Source organism: Mirounga angustirostris, unplaced genomic scaffold, assembly GCF_029215605.1.
Source record: "Mirounga angustirostris isolate CCGP_5_RB_7025 unplaced genomic scaffold, mMirAng1.0.hap1 SCAF_17, whole genome shotgun sequence".
Lineage (NCBI taxonomy): Eukaryota > Metazoa > Chordata > Mammalia > Carnivora > Phocidae > Mirounga > Mirounga angustirostris.
The window spans coordinates 50506334-50525019 of NW_026991725.1; positions in this window are offsets into that span (position 1 = coordinate 50506334).

Consider the following 18686-nt stretch of genomic DNA (forward strand, 5'->3'; position numbering starts at 1 on the left):
TATTGCAAGACACTAACCTCCCAGCTAAACAAAGCAGGCTTTCTTCAGGCTCCTTAATAAGATCAGAGTGGAATCTCCTGCCCAGATACACAGGCTGCCACCTCCCTGGGCATCCCAGGTCCCAGTGTCAGAGGTCCTGTGCGGAGGCCCCTGGGTTCCATCCCCTGAAGGGATGCGGTGGGATGAGTGGGCTTCCCCTACTGCATAACAGTGATCTTCAACCCATCCAGCCTAAGAGCTGTGTCACAGTGGTGAGGGCTAGTCTTGAGTTCCTTGAGAATTGTCTGATACTATTTAGTATTCTTCATTGTTCCCAACAGACTCCCCTGCATGCATTCCATAAATGTTTGCTAAATTAGTGGATGGATGGAAAGATTGGAAGGAAGGATGAATGTATGGGTAGGTGGATGGATGGATAGATGGATGGATGGATGGATGGGTGGATGGAAGGGAGGAAGGAAGCTAGGAACAAAGGGAGGGAGGGAGGAGTAAGAGATCTTCAACTTTAGGTCAAGTACTCCACTAAATCTCACTTCCCCATTCAGAAAATCTCATGATAATTCATGCAACCAAGTTTTTGACTTTTGAGGAAACACCAGTGGGGCAGTATATAGAGTTTTTGTTTGTTTGTTTGTTTGTTTTAGAAATTTATTTAGTAATCAGCATATTATACAGTGGAGGTAGGGTGAAGAGTAAAACAGAGTGAATTCAGATGTTGTTCTTATAGAGCTGGCCATCGCCATGAATCGTCACACCATATACCCATTATTTGAAAATCTGCCCTATGAAAAACCTAAACACAGAACACAATCGTTCCCTTTTCTCCAGGGATTTTTCAGGAGCGGTGTCCCGGCCACAGCAACCCACATGCACCTAGGTGTATAGCAAGCATATAGTGAACACTCAAGAAATAATAGCTGTTATTCTTCACTCCACTAAATGACTCCTTTAAATAGTGCCAACCCTTCATGAACCTTTTAAAAGGGTTTTATTTTTTTAAAAAAACAGCAGAGCATAAAGAAAACAAAATTGCCTCAAATCCCACCATTTACAATGGTTGCAGAAAGTTAGCCTGGTGATGGGTATTAAAGAGGGCACGTTCTGCATGGAGCACTGGGTGTTATGCACAGACAATGAATTATGGAACACTACATCAAAAACTAATGATGTAATGTATGGTGATTAACATAACAATAAAAAACAATGGTTACAGAAAGGAGTAGGAATGGTGGCCTCTTCTCCAAGCCCACCCTCCATGACTTACGTGCCATTCACAGAATCTTTTCCAGCATTTTGCTGTGCTTTATCACACAGCTACATGTGTATATACACACATATCTTTCTTTTTTTAAAAAGTAGGCTCCATGCCTAGCATGGAGCCCAACACAGGGCTTGAACTCACGACCGTGAGATCAAGACCTGAGCTGAGATCAAGAGTTGAATGCTAAACCAATGGAGCCACCCAGCCACCCCTACACACCTATCTTTTTGTACAAAAGCAGGACCATGCTTTCTGTACAGGTCTGAAACTTACTTCCCTTGATCCTATGTCATGGGGAATGTTCTAGGTCAGCTCACTCAGATCTGTCGTGTTCTTATTTTAATAGTTTTAATACTTCACGATACAAATGTGCCATCATTTATTTGACCAGCCTCCTATTGATGGACATTTAGGTTGTAGCCTCGTGTATTTCTAGCGTGATATAATGGGGAAAACCTTCTGCTTGTACATTCTGTAAATATGTGTCAGGCTCCTATAAGGCATTTGGGGAAAAGTGATTGAATTTAAGATTGTGCGGAGGGTTTTGTTTAAATTTATAATACACTAGAAGCCACGTGATCTATAGATTTTATGGGGTTTTCCTCCTATTTGGAGGAACTGTCATCATTAATATCATGATTAACCCAACCCCCACCCCCACCTGGGCCCTAGCCCATCATTCGAGAGAACATGTTTCTCAAAGATTTGGGGGCCAGAAGGCAGGAGACTCCATTTCCTGTCCTGCCAGAGTGATCTTCTAGTCTTGTCACTCAGGAAAAGTGTGGCACCTCCCTGGTCCTAGCGTGTTCCCTGGGGAAGGGAGCCAGAAGCTTGGGGAAGGCCCCATCCTGCCCTCCGGCGAAGCCAACAAATCAAGCTCACAAGCACCCACCTTGCTTGTTGCTCGGGTTGTCTGTTGGAAGGAATCAAAAAGCCATGGCTTGATGTTTTCTGCTTTTCTCACATACTTCCAGTTGTCCCTGTTACTCCCCAAAAAGACTAAACCCATCAGACCATCTCTCATAGTCTTCAACCCCATGGCCTCCAACTGTTCTAGCTTCATCTCCCACAGGAGCTGGCCCAGCGGTCCATTCCCCATCCTCCCAACACTGCGTCCTTCCCTGCTTCAGCTTCGGTCCCTCTCCCACTAGAGGCCGACTCCTACAGGCATTCAGGGCTTACTTAGCACAGGAAGCGTGTACCAATTGTGTCTGTCTTTTAAATTATTTTAATATTCATTATGTCTCGCATTCAGCCTTGCATTGCTGCTGTTCGCATTTATATACACATAGAGAGATCATATGTCCTATATTAGATTATCGGGTCCTGGAGGACAGGGATCAGGCCCCATAAAGCATTTTTTACTATCTACTGTCTCCTGTGCATAATAAACACCTATGCATATTTTAAAACATTGCACTAAGTTAAGGACCTGATTTACAGCCACATTGCTCACTTTTCGAGGAGTGTTTTCTGGTTTCCCCAAATCAGGATCTAGTTGGCGGGCCTTCTGAATTGTGTAGAGAAGATAAGGGCAGGCAGTCTTCTCAGCCTCCAGGACGGGCAGTGCTGGTGTAGGGGTGGGGGGAAGGGAGGGTACCGTCCTCAGCTAAAGGGAGGGAAGGGGCATTTTGGGGGGAGCCAGGAAGTCGACATATGGGAGGAAGCAGAAACCCATCCCTTGGACCTGGCCAGCAATTTCCTCAACTTCCCTATTGAGATGTCCCAGCTACCTGCCCCCAGGGGAACTGGAAACTTCTCTATAGTGCTGGAATCACACCCACCCTGGCTTCTCCAACTTCAGCCCCACTGCCCAGGCAACCCCCCAGAGCCAGCATGCTCTCTCTTCTCTGCCCAAGTCCTGGGCCACTTTTCTGACGCTGAGCTTCACAGAGCCATGACCTTCTGAAGGCGTCCAATGTCTCTGTAGTTCCCACAATCACTCATGGGCCGAGATCCCATGCAAATGTGGCTTCCCCACCTTCCCCTCTGAGAAAGCTTCCAAATGGTCCTGCTGTTTTGTCACTCTCAACTCAATTGAGATCAATCAATTGAGCAGATCAATGGAGATTGAGACTCAATCCGCCAACACCCCAAACCCAGTGCTCAAAAACTCACCCTGAAGAAGGTTCTCAGGAAACGGAGTTCTGGGGAGCATGAGTGTCATTGAGTCAAGGATGCTGATTAGACCCCACAAGTCCTTAGAATCCCCCAGCCAGAGAGGTCCCAGTCCGAAGGGGTGGTCAGGGAAGAAATCTAAGGGTGTCAAACAGGCCGTGCAGGGTCAGGGAGCTTGATGAAGGGGGGAGCAGCCTCCCCTGCAAGATGCCCTCTGTGTTGGAGGCAGCTCTGCCTATAAAGGTCATTTAGGAGAGACGGGCAACCCACACCCACAGCCCCAGACCCACCTGCCCCGAAGTGACCCACTCAGATATAGGCACGCCCAAAGTGAGGTCCCCAAGGGTCTGTCGCCAATGGGGAGAGGGAGCTGGATGGCCCTGTGGTCACAGATAATCACATGGGCTCTCCAGACCTACTCACTCGCCTGAGCATTTCAGCAGGACATTGCCTTCCGGTGGGAGGTCAGGTAGCCCCGCGCTAGGGCTCAGTCCTTGGCAAGGGCATGTCTTGGGCAAAGGACGAACGCTTGGAAATGAGCAACCTGAGGTTCCAATGCCACCTCTGCTTTGTCCTCGAGCTTTGTGCTTGGACAAGTCATTTTCCTGGATGTCAGCGCCTGGTCAATAAAATGGCAGGACTGCATGTAGGTCCCACCCGAGGCTCTATGATTTCAGGAACTGCCTTTCTACTGGACAGCCCGGTCATCAGACCTGCCGATTGGGGATCCTGGTGGGGGGGTGGCTGATAGAGAGGACAGGAGTTGTGTGTTGTGCAGGACAGTTCTCATGCCCCTCAGTCCTAGCTTTTTTCTAGGTCCCCAGGTAGAATTCTCCATATTCATCAGAACCCTGCCATCGCCTGCCCACCCGCCCACCTTCTTGGAAGGGTTCGCTTTTCCTGGCTCTCTATGGGAAAGTGCGATGTGAGTTCCCTTTGGCCACTGTAACGAATTACCACAAACTCAGTGGCTTAAAACACCACAAATTATTTAATCTTATGGTTCTGGTGGTCCCAAGTCCACAATAGGTCTCCCTGGGCTAAAATCAAGGATCTGGCAAGGCAACGGTCCTCTAGAGAGCAGGACACAGTTTCTTTTTTTTTTTTTTTAAAGATTTTATTTATTTATGTGAGAGAGAGAGCACATGCACAAGTGGGGGGGGGGGGGCAGGGGAGAAGCAGACTGCCCGCTGTGCAGGGAGCCTGACAAAGGACTCCATCCTAGGACTCCGGGATCATGGCCTGAGCCGAAAGCAGACGCTTCACCAACTGAGCCACCCAGGCATCCCAGGAAACAGTTTCTAAATGGATGTCAGACATCATTGATCCTAGGAACTTCCTGACCACTGACAGCCCTCCACGGGGGTGCACTCATGGCCCCCATTTCCCCTGGGCTGGCCTCCTAAGGCTTGGCTTGTCTCTCCTCCTTCCTGCTGACCCTTGATTCCTTTATGCCAATTAGGCATTCACCCCATCTCTCTCTCCTAAGCCAAGGTCTTTTTCTTTTTCCATGTCCCAAAGGTCACTAAATGCCTAATAAACAAAGGACCGTGTTTCTGGGTCTTCCTTCTCGCCAATTTGGGCAATCTGATGGGGGGACCACTGCCTAGATGTATTTGCAAGCCGTTCAGAGTTCGTTTCTGTGGGTACAAATGTATTTCCCTCCTAATTCATTCATTCATTCATTCATTCATTCATTCAGTGTTTGTTGAGCATCTAATATGTCCAGGTGCTGGTCTTGGCCTCAGGGTTGTAATGAACAAGATGGGGATGGTCTCTGCCCTCAGATGGTTGGACACACACACACATGCACACACACAGGTGTTTGACTTCAAGTACACCCCTCCCCCAATCTGCGGATTTTAAAGATCGCTTCTAATTTTCATCACCTTGACCGTAGTATGGCAATGGTTCTCAAAGACTTCTCAGTTCCCCCTGTTATCTGTTAGGTGGCAGGTGACTTTGTCCTCGCATCAGTGAAAAGCAGCTAAAGGAAGGTGGGCAGGAGAGGCCCCCCGCCTCGTCCCCGTGGTTGTGGGACCCAAATGGGATGCAAGTCTGAGCTTCCTGCGGGACCAGCCTGTTTCTGAGGCGGGGTGAGGGAGAGCCTGGGTGCTGTATCCTAACTAGTCCTCACTTCTTGGGGGAGTGGTGATATGCGAGGGATTGGGGGCCTCTTCTTGTAGCTCCTGTTGTTGTAAGAGGGAAATAGCGTCTGTGTTTCGAGAGCTTAGTTGGGCAGAATAGAAATGGTGTAAGTGCCTGAAAGCAGGGCTTGCTTTGGATAAGCCTCCATTCAGATAATGGAGAGCTGAGTATTCACTTTTCCCACTAGACCTTTCCATGTGTGCAGCGAACCTCCTTGTTCCTGTTAGATACAGCTTCTAAAACCTTTAAAGCTTTCAAAAGCTCCTTGATATTAGTGGTTGGTTTATTCTTTTCCCCAGAAGCTTATGGAAGCATAAAATTTTAAAGCTGGAAGGGACCTTGGAGAACAGATGCGTTATTTAATTTATATTTTTAATTCTCCCAGTTCAGCAACTCGGGGGAGAGGAGTTTACAACTCCCTGGTCTGCTCCCATTCACAGCCCGCTCGCTCCCCAGGCCAGCTGTCTCCTCGAAAGCTGTTTGTTGGTGTTCTTGCTTTCCTAAAACATGTCCACATGGGCACCGTGGGTTCTCTCTCCTGCCCGCGGTTGGAATGCAGGGGAGCCTCTCTTCCGGTACCTTAGCTGGCTTACAGAGGGACAGACCGTGCACAGACAGGACCCACATAAGTCAGGGATCCAATCGACCGGGGTGCAAGGTGCGTGCAAACACATGCAAGAGAGTGGGTTACTGTGCCTGATTCTGGTAAGATGGTAAGAGCTCAGGAGGGCTGCAGGCTTGTTCTCATCTTAGGAGAGGGGGAGCCCTGTTACCCCAGGGTCCTTCCCAGAGGAATGCCAGGATAGTGCCTGGATTTATCAGGCCAGTCCAAGCCTGATCCTCAAAAGACGAAGCGGGAAGCCCATCATTCCTCTTACAAGGAGAAGGGGCAGTGTGATGCCAGGAGCTGCAACCATAGACTCCCCAACGCCTCCTTCCCTGAGGCTCCTGCCTGGAATGCTGGTCAGTGTCATGGGAAGAAGGCAGGGCACCCCTGTGCTGGCCGGGAAGGACCTCACTGATGTGCCTGGGATGCCCGGCGACCCCGGGATCCCATCCTGCGCCTGCTCGGGTTTTAGGGCTGAGAGTGCATTTGACATTGGGAGCCAACCTTCTGGAGTCAGGGGCCAGGACTGGGGCTGGATGTCTGCCACTGCCCACCGCCCCCCCCAACCAAGCCTTGATTCATGCTCATCATGGCCAGTATGTCCTTCCTTTCCAAACCTCCCTGAGCAGGAAAGGCTGTTCCTGAGACCCCGGTGAGCACTCTCTCCCGATGTCGATGTTATGGCTTCTGCCATCACTCTCTGGGCCCCGGTGCCCTCCCAAGGACAGAAGAAAGCTTCTGGCATGGGCAGAATGAGCCCCCTGTGGTAGGCAGAATAATGGTCGGGGACGTCCACATCCTAATCCTTGAAACCTGTGCATATGGTATTTACATGGGGCAAGGGGGATTTAAGATTGGAAAACTATCCTGGATTATCCAGGCGGGTCTAATGTGATCACAAGGGTCCTTACAATCAGGAGGCAGGAAGGAGCATGTCAGAGAGAGATCGGGAGGTGCTGCATGGCTGACTTCGAAGGTGTTAGACGGGGCCCAAGCCAAAGACAGAGGCAGTTTCTTAGGGCCGGGGGACAGACTCTCCCCTAGGGCCTCCGGAAGGAACACGGCCCCATAATTCTTTGATTTTAGTCCAGAGAGACCCATTTTAGACTTCTGACCTCCGGAACTATAACGTAATAAGTTGATGTTGTTTGTAGCCCCTGAGCTGGTGTTCCTTTGTTCCAGCAGTGGTATGCCCCCCTCAAGAAGGAGGAAACCAGCTCAGGCGTTGAGAGTGTCCCAGCACCCTTGGGTAAATTTCACCTGATCAAAGGGGCCTCACGGGAGGCGTCCTCAGAATCCCCAGAGTTCTACCCTCCTCCTGTATCCCTGATGACCCCAGCAGAGCTTGGGCTCCACACTGAGCTGTTGCTTCTCCCTGACCTCAGCACTGGCCCTGGCTGCTGGTGCCCTCCTCCTGGGACTGCCATGCCGCTGACTGTGGGCAACGCGTCTGTTCGCCCAGCTGGGCCACCTCAGAGCACCTCTCTGTTCTCTGCTCAGGGTTCTGTGTTCCAAGCGGCCGATGATGAGCACCCAGTGAGTAGGAGGCTGGGGCGTCTCTTGGGAGGGTTCCTTGCAGACCCCAGTCCCCAGAGGCTCAGATGCCTCTTCACCCTCCCCTTACTTGGAAGCATGTTGCCCACAAGGGGACCCAGAGGCCACCTCCCACCCCCTGGGTTCGGCTCCTCCCCCACAAGGATTAGGACACGGGCTCCTTAGGATCCAGCCACGATCCAGCCTCCCAGAGGAGCGGGCATCCCCACCTCAAGTCTCCACCAACAGCAGGAGAAACGAGGTGAAAATGAGTAACAAGGCAGACGTGGGGGAGACAGTGATCCAATTCAGTAAGCGCTAAAGTCACAACTTGGCATTTGAGGAATGGGGGGAGGGGGTGAGGCAGAGCACAGTCATCTGTTTTGACAAAATGTGCGTGTTACTTTATGCTCCTGTCTCCCAGCAGGAAGCAAGCAGCACTGGGCTCCCGAACAAAGGGTGATCGTGGTTAGGGGAACTAACAAGGGATAGCGCAGTCAGGGGCACCTGGGGGGCTCAGTCGGTGGGGCGTCTACCTTCGGCTCAGGTCATGATCTCAGGGTCCTGGGATCGAGCCCCGCATTGGGCTCCCTGCTCGGTGGGGAGCATGCTTCTCCCTCTGCCTCTATCCCTCCCCCCGCTTTTGCTCTCTCTCTCAAATAAGTAAGTAAAAACATTTTTTTTAAAAGGGAGGATAGTGCAGTCCCGGGGGGCTAGCACTGGTGGGGGGTTATTGCAATCCCTGACCTAGAGAGAAGTTACAGGAGCTGAGCCCACCTGCAGTGACCCACGTGGGCATGAGCTGGGAGAACAGATACCCCCAACTGACTGCACTGCCCCCCACCCCGTCTCCTGCTGGTGATGCCTGCTGACTAAGCCCCACAGAAATCAGAGGAGCAGGGGATCTGGGGTGCACAGAGCGGAGCCGGCGAGAGTAAACCCGGAGAGCTAGCCGAAGACACCAGCCTGCTTACTATGTTCCAGCACGCTGGTCCGCTTTCTGTTCTTTCACAAGATGGCCTTCCCGTCACCTTTCATGGCTCCACTCTGGCTCATCTCCTCGAGGGGGGACGCCTTCCCCGACCTCTGGATCTAAAGGAACGGCAGCTTCTGCATCATCCCGTTGGTTGGCCACCATGCGTCCCTAGACTGGGGACTGGTGACTGTGTTTGACCCACTGAAATGAAAGTCTGGCCAGGGGACCTTTTCGTTTCTCTCTCTCAGTCATACCCATAGCAATTAGCACGAAGCCTGGCAGTATCCTCAAACACTTGTTGAATGGATCGGCAGACTAACATTTATCAACGAATGAGTGGGAACTGGAAATAATGAATAGGGGTTGTCCCAGGTGATGTGCCGCCATATTAGGCATGTCGGGAGAAGCGGAACTTGGCCAGGTTCACCCCAGAGTCCCAGGGCTGTGGTCTACCAGGCGGTCCCCTGACTCTGCGGAGCGTTGCCCCATGGCCGTGTTTTCTCTCAGTGTGCTCCCCAGATGGGTTCCAAGAAGGAGCCAGATGCCCCCACGCTATTACTGACAAGACAGAAAAAACTGAAGCTTGGCTGGAAAGAAATGACAGCAATCAGGGTCCTGTGCTGGAGGTGTCCACGGTGTGTGCCCACTTACACCAGCTGAGGAGCCAAGTGAGGGGTACAGCACCCGGGATAGAACAGAGAAAGGGGCCCTCGAGGAGAGTCTAACGTCACTACGTATGGGGTTGTTCCAAATGAGGTGACCATCTCATTTAAAGACGTCAGTGAGGGGACAGCGGTGAAGTCTATTAAAAATATGGAGTACCTAGAAAGATAAATGTGGCATTCAAGAACCAGAAATAAGAAATGATTTTTAAAATATTCAGAAACATGTCAGTATGGCATTTCTTTTCACTGACGTAGAAGAGGCCATACACTTAATAAAATATGAGATAATGGGGCACATGGGTGGCTCAGTCGTTAAGCGTCTGCCTTCGGCTCAGGTCATGATCCCAGGGTCCTGGGATGGAGCCCCGCATCGGGCTCCCTGCTCCGTGGGAAGCCTGCTTTTCCCTCTCCCTCTCCCCCTGCTTGTGTTCCTTCTCTCGCTATCTCTCTCTGTCAAATAAATAAATAAATAAATCTTTAAAAAAAATAAAATAAAATATGAGATAAAACAGGAGATAATAAGCGGACAAGCTGGAACATTTTTTTAAGGCCTTGATAGGTTAAGGAAAGGAGACAAGGAGAAAATATGGCTGTTGGAAATGTCAAGGAGCAATGGATTCCATGAGAAACAGTCACGGGAATGTGAGGGGCAAGCCAGAGATGCCGTCCAGATGCTGAAGCAAAAAGGAACCACGGACAGAAGTGGCTGGAAGCAGGTGTTTAGAGCCTGAGTTCAGAGAATAAAAATCCACCTGTATGTAAAGGGAGTTCTTGAAGGAGAAAAAAGGGGATTTGTTTTCTTTTTTTTATAAAGGAATTCAATCACTTACAAAGATAAAATAGGACAAAGTAAAAAAAAAAAATTCTCTGAATTTAGAAAGACAGGAATGAGTAAATGGGATGGGACTCCCCTGGCAAAATTAACTGAAAGTAACCAACACACACAAATACTGATGATTTTTTTCCCTCTTAGTTTCAAGGATAAAGATAGAATTCGGCAAGTGTCCAGGTAGGGGGGAAAAAAAAGAACAACAAGAAAAAAAGCTATCTACAAAGGACCACAAGTTAGATTTGTCACAGAGATCTCCATGATGCAGATGATGTGAATTCCAGAAGAGAGTTGCTAAAAAGCCAGACAAAGACAGAGACAGAGAGAGACGAGACAGAGAGACAGGGAGAGAATGACAGAGACTGAGAGAAGAGAGAGAGAGAAGGAAAGAGACAAAGACAGAGAGAGAGACAGGAGATAGAGACAGAGAGAAACAGACAGACAGAGGGAAAGGTTGTGATCCAAGAACACACCAGCCAGCCAAGGCGTTGTTTACTTGTCAAGACAATACAGAAGCTTCCTCAGATATGTAAAGATTCCAAACGTCTACCTGACAACCAAAAAAAAAAAAAAAAAAAAAAGGAGTCAGAGTTCCGAAGAGAAGACACAGCACTGGAGGACCCTGGAGACTCATCACACATAAAACGTGATTGTCACTGCAGTTACAAAACAATGCAAATGTGATTTTTGAAAGAAAAAAAAGGACACTGTAAGGATAGTCATTGGTCAGTATTCATCAGGGGGCCAAATATTTGAAAGCCTAACAGGTAAATCCGGGCGGGAGAGGAGGAAATGTCAATATTTGGTAACATTTTCCTCCCATATATGTATAAGTCACTAGGTATGGTTTCATCATGGATTTTGATAATATAAAAAACACAGTTTTACAATGTTTGTAAAGTTGAAAGTAATTACTGTAGGGCAAAAATTAACATTTTAGGGGGGAAAACCAAAACATGGTCCCATAAAACTAATGATAAGAAATAATAAGTCAAGGAAGCATAAAAAACAAAAAGAACCCCAAACAATAAAAATATGCAGAAGTAAGAACGAACAAATCAAATCTGAGATAAAGATAAATGGATTTAACTACTTTGTTAAAATACAGGCTTTCAAGAAATAATGGTTCAAAAAACAAAACTTTGCTTTATGTCACCTACAAGAAATACACCTACCGCATAATTACATGTAAAAAATTTTTAAGTTAAGAGCTAGACAGAACAATACTGACACAAATAACTACAAAAATAAGAATTTTTTAAGGCAGTAGGGTGTAGAATTCTAAATCATTTCTAGAGTGGGGTGTTTTTTTATTGATGAAGTAAATAATCTCTTTGTGCACATATTAACATCACATCAGGGGTGCCTGGGTGGCTCAGTTGGTTAAGTGTCTGACTCTTGATTTTGGCTCCGGTCATGATCTCAGGGTTGTGAGATCGAACACCGCGTCAGGCTCCTCACTCAGCAGGGAGCCTGCTTGAGATTCTCTCTTTCCCTCTCCCTCTGTCCCTCCCCAACTCATGCGTGCATGCACTCACACACTCTCTCTCAAAATAAATAAATAAATAAATAATAGTATCACATCAAAATATATAAAGCCAAAGTTGGAATTGAAGAGAAACATTGACAGAAATAAGAAGGGGGAACATTTCTCAAATAAAGCCATAGTGATCTACATAAATATCAATAGTTCAATATTGACATCACTAACCTACAAAGAAGTCAATATATTTTCCTTTCTTATGACTGTGGGATATTTACAAAATCGGACCGTATCTTGGCCTCTAAAGAAAATGTCAGTGAGTTGACTGAACAAAAATGAATGAGAACAAGGGAATTACTTATTTGTATCGGGATGTAGAAAGATGCAATTAGATAAATCTTTGGAAATTATCAGGGCATAACTGATAAAGGTAACAACAAAAAATAAATTCATAAATTAGAAAGCAGAATCAATTAGCAGAATTGACTCTAGAATTGTGGCTTAACCAAAATACATATAAAATATATGAAGTGAATGTCCATGTTAATGAGAACTGGCTAGAGAGAAAGATACAAGCCCACAAAACTAGGGATGCCTGGGTGGCTCAGTTGGTTAAGCATCTGCCTTCCACTCAGATCATGATCCCAGGGCCCTGGGATGGAGCCCCGCGTGGGGTTCCCTGCTCAGTGGGGAGTCTGCTTCTCCCTCTCCCTCTGCCCCTCCTGCTTGCTCTCTCTCAAATAAATAAATAAAATCTTTTTTAAAAAAAAAATCACAAATACAAAAAAGAAGGGTGTGAAATAGGGTTAAGAAGCCACAGATACAGAAAATAAAATTTCTTATATCCACAGAGAGAGTAGCTTTCTAGGCAATCAGGTATTACCAAAATTGACTTTTTGAGAGTATTTAAAAGCCGGAATTGGTGAAAAATCACGAAAGAAATTGAAAAATTTGCTGGTGAATTGCCCCCCTCAAAGAAACTGAGCAGAGAGAAATTTGCAGGCAACGTTGGTGAATCCATTACGCTGCTGCTTTTCCAATCGGAAAAAAAAAGAGTTTGCTATTTTACCATCGTCATACTATCAGCCTCTTCTCCATCAGGTACCTTAAAATTAGCATAGCTTTGGTCTCCCTCAATCGAACAAAAAGGACGGACCCTTTTTCCTGCTGTCCTTCTGTAAGTACAAGCACATAATTATCTCCCCTTCTCCACATTTTAATTTTTTTTAAGGTTTTATTTATTTATTCGAGAGCGAGGGTGCAGAAAGGGAGAGGGAGAAGCAGACTCCCCGCTGAGCAGAGTGCCCGACGCAGGACGCAGGACTCGATCCCAGGATCCTGAGACCATGTCCTGAGCCAAAGGCAGACGCTTAACCCACTGAGCCACCCAGGTGCCCTTCCTCTTCCCTACATTTTTAAACCTGAGATAGTGTTTTTATTATCAGGATAGTTTGGGCGGAAGGGAAAGGTGCTTGGAGGAGACTTGTTTTCACAGAGAGGCAGAGGTAGGAGCGGGGGAAGCTGTGGCCCAAGAGGGGAAGGGGTCCAGGGCTGCCACATGCGGGGGCACACCTGCTGGGGAATGGGGAGGGGAGGGGTTCTCTCTTTCAAGAAGCCCAGAGCCGTGACACTGGGGAACGCTCTGCGTGTTGACAGGTACGGGGCACTCAGCAGCCAGGCCCTCAGAGGGCAAAGCCTCTCTCTCGCTGATGACCCACTGGTGCTGTGTTTGCCAGGCCCACAGCACAGGGTCCTAGAAAATACTCAGAATCTGTAGAAACACTGGTGGCTCAGAGCTTGGGTCCAAGCATGCAGCCTTGTGCACTGGGCAAGTCTTCCTCTGCCAGATGAGAAACAAGGGGAGTTTTCAGGCAATTATTACAGTAATCGTAATCATGACCTACGAGAACAAGGGGAATCAGGTTGGCCCCAGTCCTAGGGGAAGACCCGAGAGACAGGAAGAGGGAGACAGGCGGGAGAGAGACTTCTCCAGGGAGCAGATGCTTTGCCAGCACTTTTTTCTAAAACGCTCCTTCTAAATGACTCTGGATTTGTGTTTTTCATTCAGACTGGATGTGCTAAGGCATTTTCATTTTGTTCCAGCCCCCTCCCACCCTACCTTCCCAGCAAATTCCGTCCCAGCGCTGTTGATTTCTGTCTTGCGACCATTATGGAAATCTGGCTTCATTTCTCCTCCTAATTTATGATCTTGTTAACATGCCCGCATGCCAGATGGTCCTGTTCTTCAGGTTGCGAGTTAATGAGATAAACAAAAACTGCTGTAAGAAGCAAACAGGGGGAGGTTTTTTTTTTTTCCTCTCCCTTGAATGGGCCTCTCTTCATTCCTCTAAATGTGCTTTGGAGGTCTCTGCCATAGCTCCCTGTGACTCTAAGCGGGTGACTGGTGCTTGATGGCTTGACTCAAGTGGTCACGGAGAGGTGAGCTAGTCCTTCCCCGTGGTGCTCCGTGCTCTGGGATTCTGTCCCAGGAAGAGATAGGGCCTTGATATTACCCACCTCCTGAGTCTGCCATAGTGCTTGATTGAGCCTACCTGTCCTTTCTTCTGCTTTCTTTGCTCACCCCCAGCACAGCACTTAACACATTGTCCTGTGTTTGTTGATTCTTCCTTCTGTCTACTCCATTGTAAGCTCCCTGGGGCCAGAGACCACGCCTTTTCCCCCTGAACCCAGAATAATGCCTAGCCCAAGTCCAGACACCTAGTTGGTGGATATTCAACAAATATTATGAAACATCTCCTCTGTAAATATGCAAAGTACTGCTAAAGAGAAGAACAAGGAGGTGAATGGGTAAATACACACTACAAAGTGGCGCAAGCAGCAGAATCAATAAGATTGGCTGTCAGACACCCCAGTCCTGGGTGGAAGCTGGGCCATGTGATCTTTAAGGACCCTTTCTGATCTTTAAGGACCCAGGAGAGACAGCACCCAAGATGAGACCATAATCAGATGAACAGGGGTAGAATTTTCCATCATTCTTCATCTACTCTTCACTCTGGCATCTGGGTCCTGGGAGGATTCTGGAGGGGCCGTCTCTTATACCCTGCTTGTCTTTAAAGCATTCTGGGAAGATAGCTATCCAACCCCAGATACAGAAGGGATGCAGGAGAGAGAGGCAGACTGCCATCGCTAAGTTAACACTAATAAACCAAGGCACTCAGCGCAATTGGTGTATAGCTAAGGGGTCAGCAAACTCAGCCTGCCCACCACATCCGGTACCATCTGCTTTTATAAATAAAGTTTTATTAGAACACAACCCCACCATTTGTTAACATACTGTCTATGGTTGCGTTCGAATCACAATGGTGAAGTTGGATCTTTGCAACAGAGAACATACAGCCTACACAGCCTAAAATATTTACTCTCTAGCCTCTTGCAGAAAAAGATTTCTGAGCCCAAATCTAGGGAAAACACAGGAAGGCCCGTGCGCACACGTGGATGGGCTTGCATGAGCACAGGTGGACCATCGTCTTGTCTTCCATCTGGAGGCATCAAGAGCCATGGCAGTAGATGAATGAATGAGTGATGAATGGAGCTTCTGGCTATAACAGGTTCTTTCTTCCTCTCTCAGGCATCCAGAGGATATGACAATCACTGGGCTGAGGAAAGCCTGTAAATTAGGGCAGAAAGTATAGATGTCCACTGTTGTTTTTCACTGTTTATAAAAGATACTTTCTCACTGGCTTATCGTGATCAACCATAATTGGTTGCATATGGTGGGATTTGGTCGGGAGGACAGGGGGCAAGGGGAGAGCCAGTTGCAGTCTTGTCCGAATCCCACCTACCCAGCCAGATACCCAGGAAATATGATCACAGCAAAGACCACAGGAATGAAAAGCAGCCCCTGCACTAATTCACTCCTGAAATTAGGCTCGAGCCAGAACGGGCTGATAGAATTCCAAAAAATAGGATTAGCCTCGGGCGGAGTGCATTAATGCCCCCTGACTCTTTCTGAGACTGGAAACATTTCAATTTAGCACTTTGTTAATGCCAGGACCCTTTTGTAAATACCCTCTCTGGCCTGCCAGTCTCTTTTGAACTCCAGCTTGCAATGAAATTAGCTTGCGTTGCCCTCTCCCAAGACCCTGGAGTCTAGTCTTAGGGATGTGACCCTTCTTGAATGCAAGACACTGGTGAAAACTTACCTTCAAGCCAACTCCCTTAAGGGCCATAAAATGCCTCTCAGTGAACAGAAGAAGCCCAACCAAATGTTTGCCCAAGTTGCTTTAGATTCAAAAGTTGTTCAGATCTCATTCAGACTATAGGGCAAAAGTCTATCATCAGATCGGTTTTTTGTTTTGATCTGGGGCATTGGCACCGAAGACCCTTGTCTATTGTAGCTTTGGAAGGACAGGACTGTCTCCAGTGGAGAAAAACTTTCCTGACTTTGGTTTTGCCCTGTGAGCCCTCAGCTGTCTGGACAGATAACCAGGAGCCACACACACATAGCTGAACAGGGTCCAGTGACTGGCCTTGAAGAAGTCTTAACGCTATTTGCAGTCAAGAACTGTCAGCAATAGAGCGGTCTGAATCATCACATTTACTAGTGGGGAGGGTCCTTCAACACCACCTTGTTCAACACGTCCTCAGAGATGAGTAAAACTCAAGAGATGTGAGATGGGCACCTGGAGCCAAGATTAGAATTCCTGATTCCTAAGCCGACATTTTTGCCAATTTACCACACTGCCTTGTTACGTTACTGAGGACACTTGCATCTTCAGAAGCCCAACTCAAACTGAGAAAAAAAAAAAAAGTGAAGTGTATGAATGTATGGCCTCATTTTACTGAAAATGCCTGGGGTACTGGACTTCAGGCATGGCTGGATCCAGGTATACAGATGGTGTTGTCAGTAATCTATCTCTGTCCATCTCTCCGTTCTGCTTTGTTCCGTGCTGGCTTTGTTCTCAGACAGGTTCCTTTACATCCGTCCAAGCTAACACTTATTGCAGAGAGAGAGAGAGAGAGAGAGAGAGAGCACCCTTTCCGGCAATGTATTCAGAAGTCCCAGGGCTGATGCTCATTGTCACTGATCAGCCTTGCTTGATTATGTGCCCGTCCCTGAGTCTTTTGCTGCAGGTGGGAGGCTGTGATATTCATGGCCATTCCTGAAGTCACATGGACAGAGAATGCGAAATGGGTCATTCCTCAAAGAAAAATCAGGGCTCATGATTTCCCTTCCAGAGGAAGAGACAGGAGGTGCTGGGAAGCAGAGTGAGCAGGGACTCATGCGGCACCCTACCGAGTCTGCTTCGGGAGCTGCTTTATATTCCTAATTTGGGTGTGTCGTCTTCCTGGTCTGGATCCTTCCCGCTCAGGGTTTTATTCCTTGTTCACTCTAGCCAAGAGTGACTAAATTCACTAAATTCTTTCTGGGTCTCCCGCTCACCCCAGGGTAGCTGATTTTCCCTGTCAGCCCTGAGCTCTAGGTCCCTTCGTTGATTCCCTAAATCATTACCTCCATTTAGGGAGAAGTCTGCCCCAGGCTGCTTGTTAGCCTCTTAGCTAACCCGACTTTTAGGGAAATTTTTCTATTCACGCCTGTTGTCATGGTTTTTTTTCTTTTCTTTCCTTTCTTTCTTTCTCCCACCCTGACTGCTGAGTCTCTTCCTCCATTTAAACGATTTCCCACAAATCTCCCAGTCTAATCAACTGAGCTTCTGGAGTGCCCTTATCCATCATCACTTAAAATGAACTCTCCCTCGAGTATATAGGTTTAGTCCCATTTGCATATAATAATAACATAGTGGAGTCCTTAAATACGTTTTCCGTAATGTGATGTGGTACTTTATAGTTTGTATCTCATTTGTTCTTCACGTTAATCCTGTAAAGGGGGAAATGGCTCCATTTGTCAAGTGAAAAAGAAAAAAAAAAAAAAGAAACTTAGAAAGCTTCCGTGTGCCAGAGGGTAGGTTCTGGCAAGCAGGGTGGGAGGTGGGAAGTCGCAGACACAGAGCCCAGGGGGCTTCCGTTTCAACCACACAGATGCTTAAATGAGCAAAGCTTTGAGCATGGCTCTCCAGTTGGACCATTTGGCTGCCCAGGGGACGTCTGGCAATGTCTGGAGACTTTTCTGATTGACCCATTTTGGGGGAAGGATGCCAGTTGACTGGCATCTATCAAGGAAAACCCAGAGATGCTGCTAAACATCCTACAGCACAAGGACAGTGCCCCCCGCCCAGCCACCCCCCTACGCAACAAAGAGCAATCGGGCCCCCATATGTCAAGAGTGCTGATATCCAGAGAGAAGTGTCTCCATCCATAGCCCCTAATGGTTTTCCCTTCTGTCCTCAGCCAGGTGCAAGCTAAATCAGTCACTGTGTTATTTCGTCTTCATCAGAAGGGGCGGGAAATACACAGGCCGGCGTGCTAGGAACCGGGGCCAGAGGACATCTCTTCCTGCCGTCCGTTTCGGTTTCCCCGCGACCAGATCATGCCCCCGCGCCCCGGCTTTGGCCTGTGCTCACAGTTACAGAACAGAGACACTGAGTAGACCCCTTGCTGTAGCGCTGTGGGGTCCCCGGATCGAGTGGAGGCAGAGGGTAGGTAGGGGGTAATCGTGATGCGTGGGGAGCAGACACAGAGAGGAGGAAGAGCTGATGAAGGAGGAAGGAGAACGGGAGAATGGGGAGGATATCTGGACTTGGCTGGCATGGGAAGAGCATCCCAGGTCGTGGAGGAGGGAGGACAGGGCCTCCCCACTACCTCTGCAGGCTTCAGGGGAGCCTAATTAAGTCAGAAGCCGTTCCCATTATTCACAATCTGCTCCAGCGGTTTCTGAACCCACACCCTCCACTACACTCCGGAGACGCTCCACCATTGGTAACTCCGGATCCGTCTTCGCTGCAGAAGGAAGGAAGGTGGGGGGAGGGGGTGCAGCCTGGCTCCCGGCTACGGGCAGGCAGACCTGGGCTCAGAGGCCTTCCTTCCTGACCTTTCCCATCTTGCTTCCCCCAGACCCTGCAGGGTTGGTAGCGGGGTGCAGGAGGAATGTCTGTTGATGAATTTGTGTGGGGCTGAGAAGCGGCAGGAGAATGTTCATCCGCAGCAG